A 4,411-nucleotide genomic window follows, 5' to 3' on the forward strand; every position below is an offset into this window, starting at 1 on the left:
TGCAGTGTTTCAAAATGCTTATCCAGCTGTTGCAACAACCAAGTCATCCAGGTAGGCATATACATCTTCAAGATCTCCTGATCAACTCATTCATCACACGCTGGAAGGTCAGCAGGGGGCATTACACATGCCAAATGGAAGAACGTTATACTGAAACAAGCCAAAAGGAGTAAATAAATGCACTGATCTCACTAGCATTTTCAGTTAACTTAGCATGTTTGATAATAGCCCCTTTAAGAGGCTATTTGAATCAAATATTGCAGTTTCTATATTGTCAAGATATCTAGTATTCTAGGAAGTGGGTAAGAGTCCTTCTGTGTGTAACACTATTCACTCTTCTATAATCTGTACACATCACTCACTTTCCCATTGGTTTGGCAGCTAATATGCAGGAGAAGCCCAAGGCGAGCAACTAGGAAGCTAATCCATTATTTAATAAAACATTCAACCTCTCTTTTCATCAGCTGCAGTTTTCACCTACAATGCAGTAATATGGCTGACGAATAGGACTTGTATTAGGAAAAGCTGTATGTCATGCAAAAATAATATTACAGTTACCAGGAATATCTGAACATACACTTTCATATTTGGGTAGCAGACACTCTAATTGTGTTCTCTGCTCACGAGTTAAGTGTTCAAAATACTTATCTAAGGATGCAGAATATCAAGTTGGAACAATCTGTCCATGAAGTATTCAGGTCTAGTGCATATCCTTCTCATCGTAGTCTTTGTTACTCCCACCACAAGGTTGCACACTTACTTCACAGGGATGCACACTGTCATTAACTAACACTAGGGAAATCTTATGGTAAGGTTTAATTAGGTTGACATGAACTAACTGGGTAGACTTCTTCCTGTCAGGGGTAGAGACAACATATTAAGTTTATTAATAACTTTTGTTACCTTATATGGTCCTGAGAACTTATGTTTTTAGTGGAGATCCTGGAATTGGAAAGTATACTAAAACATTGTCATAACTATGAACTTTTGCACTTTAACTTTTTGTTATAATTTACTTTCATTTTCTCTTGTAGACTTTCAGATTATCATTAGCAAATTATGAATTTTTGTCAAATTTGTCTTTATGGTTTGCAAGTACTTAGTAGCTGTAACAGGAGTAGCTCGTAACCTCACCAATTAAATTTTCTTTAACAACTCTTAGCACATCTCTAGCCTTTCTACAAAAAGCATTTCAAAGGGAGACACTCCAAGGGACTCATTTGGAACACTGCGTATCACGAACATCAAGAGACCCAGATTTTCATCCCAATCCTTAGCAGATTCCAAGGCATATTTTCCAAGAAGACTTTTTTCCAACACACCCTGAGACTGTGGATGATAAACTGAAGAAAATGATTGTTTAATATTTAGTTCTTTCAAGACAGATTGGAAAACATCACTTTTGAAATTTGTTCCTCTGTCACACTGTAATTCTTTGGGAAAACCTAAGACAGTAAATATTTTAATAAGACTTTCTATGATCTTTTTGGCGAATATATTAGGTAAAGGAATGGCAATTGGAAATCTTGTGGTTGGGCACATACAGTCAACAAATACTGATTACCTTTACAGGTTTGGGCAAGGTCCCATACAATCTATTACAACCTTACTAGATGGTTCATGTGAATAACAATAGTTTTTAATGGGTGCAGGTGGTATCACCTCGTTGGAGCTTTCCGGCTATCAGCGAATGTAATAACACTGTACAAAGCTTTTACATCATTTTTCATTCCTGGTAATAGAAATTACAAGATAATCTCTAGTAAGTTTACTTACCCCTAAATGGAGAATCAGCGCAGTGAGCATTTCAAGAATCTTACTTCTGGTGAAGATGGTACTATAACCTGCTCACAGTCTGCCCATGATTCTTTCGCTGACAATTTAGAAGGACAGAAACAAGCGCATCAATTTCCATTCTCAATATAGTAACAAGGAACTTTGTCAATATCTGATTTCTGCACAGCCTTTTCAAATAAACTACTCAAACTACCATCTTCCTGCTGCAATTTAACCAAATTATCTTTAGAAAGGTTTAGCAGATCTGGGAAATTTGAATGGTTAACAAAAACATTAGGTACATTCTAGGTTGATCATCAGTAGATTTCTTTGAGCGAGTTACTACACAGATTGAATCAGCATGATCAGGACTTTGGGCCTCTGGTTTATTACATTTACTTTCAGGGTTACAAATGATCAAATTACACATTACTTTACTGCCTGCTAAATCATTACCAAGGACAAGATCTACATCAACAGGAAAATCATTATTAGTGACAGCAACTTTAACAGTTTCGTTAACGTAAGGGCAATCAAGATTTACTTCAGCAAGAGGCAATACTTTACTACTTGAAAAGTCTGAAACAACTACATGTTCATCAGTGAATTTAAGATCAGGAACAAGATTCTTATGTATTATGGACTGAGCAGCCCCTGTATCTCTCTGGACAGATACTTTCTTTGAATTAGAAGACCATGGCAAAATGAAATTCTTTGAAATAATCCAGCTGATGCAAACCAGTTTCTTGGCTTGGGTGGCTATGATATTTTACTAGACTGATTGGCTACTTTGCACCCTGGTTTAGTACAATTCTTTATGGTGTGGCCAGGCTGCTTACAATAAGCACAGAGTTAGCCTACCAGTTGCCATCAATATCTTTAGACTTTAAAGGAATTTTAGGCTATTCTTATGAATTAAATTATAGTTATCAACCCAAGATTTCCAGCTTTCATTAGATCTTTGACCGCTCTCTCAGCTATATACATCAAAATAGGTGGTGTGTCTCTGATGGAATTCTTCTAAAACTACTAGATGAACTAATTCATGAAAGTAGTGGACATGTTCTACTACAGCCATTTCTTGAATAATCCTAAGTTTCTGACTAGCAAAATTCTGTAAATGTTTGAGAAGCAGTCTTAGTAGCATTCTGAAACAATTGCCTACCTAACCACTCGCTGGTGATAAAGCATAAGCATCTAGAATGTTCTGCTTTATAACATTGTAACTTTCACCAATCAAATTAGATACAACTTGAATTGCTTTACCATGTAACTGAGGTTTAATTAACTATAACTACTGATCCGCAGGCCATTCTAGATTAGCAGCAATATCTTCAAAAGCAATGAGAAAACGTTCAACATCTTTCTCATCAAAAACAAAGCTTTCTTGGGACAAGTCAGACTATGCTGAGAACTTTCCTGACGATGCTTTCCACAGCTATTTTAGCCTTTCTCCTCTAACCTCTTATTTAGCTCAGCCTCTCTAACCTTATATTCTAATTCCAAGTCAAAAGCTTCTGCTTTTCCTCAACCTCTTTCGAGAAAGATAATCTTCTTATTCTTTGCTAACTTCTTTAGTCTTAACTGTATTCTAGCTAGCTCTAGTTCTTTATCTACATTACTTTTGCTTTGACCTCCAATTAACTACCTGTTCTTCACTAAAAGCATCCTCATCTAAATAGTAATCCAGAATGGAGTCTAGAATTTGACCTTTGAGCGCTGTGGCTCGCTTCAATGTTAAGCTGACTAGCAAGAGACAGCAAGTCCATACGCTTGAAAGCAGAAAAAGTTTACCAACAGGGTCTGTTATAAATTCAGATACATCGAGCATTTTGGAGATTATTACTCTACCGGTACAAAATATCAGGACTTCAGGGTAATTTATCAAAATGCAAAGCGCGAACTACTGCCTGCTTATACCACTAGCATTCTTTATGAATAGTCAAGAAAACTTAACAGAGCTCGTCGTCGAAGTCGAATCAGTGAAAACATTGGTAATGACACTGAAAATCGCTAAGACTAATAGGCAACATCGAAAATGAAGAACTATTCTTCTGACAAAAGTTATACTTAAGATACGTACGTTTATTAAAGATATGCATATGCAAGCAGGAGTATGAATGAAGCATTAAAGACGAAATCGCTCATAAGAACTAACTTCAGACGCTTTGAAAGCATTGTCTTGTGAAGGCCAATTGTTTGTACGGGATCAAACCGCTAGTCAAGACATAACAATTACTTTAATGATAGTGACTTGGTTTAGGTCGCTACAACAAAGATAGCTTGACAGTTTCCCTTATAACAATCAAACATGGAGCAAGGAACTACACGAAGCGCCCTTATAACTCTAAACTCGTCAGTACTATCGGAGGGCAAATTATTGCTAAGACGCCGACACGGCATAAATGACGGAGAACTTATTCTACCGGAGAGACTGGCAATCAGACTAACACTCAAGGGAAGCAACCTCTCTTACTCTTCAACCGAAAACTATGGCAGTGGTTAACAATGGTAAATAAATTTTATTAACTAAGAATGATCAACACTAATTACGAAAAACCTTATCCTGATATTTGAAAACCGAAAAATTTTATTCTATATACCGACGTGTGTGTGAAGTTATGATAAACATTTT

The sequence above is a fragment of the Macrobrachium rosenbergii genome, chromosome 23, assembly GCF_040412425.1.
Source record: "Macrobrachium rosenbergii isolate ZJJX-2024 chromosome 23, ASM4041242v1, whole genome shotgun sequence".
In the NCBI taxonomy this organism is placed as follows: domain Eukaryota; kingdom Metazoa; phylum Arthropoda; class Malacostraca; order Decapoda; family Palaemonidae; genus Macrobrachium; species Macrobrachium rosenbergii.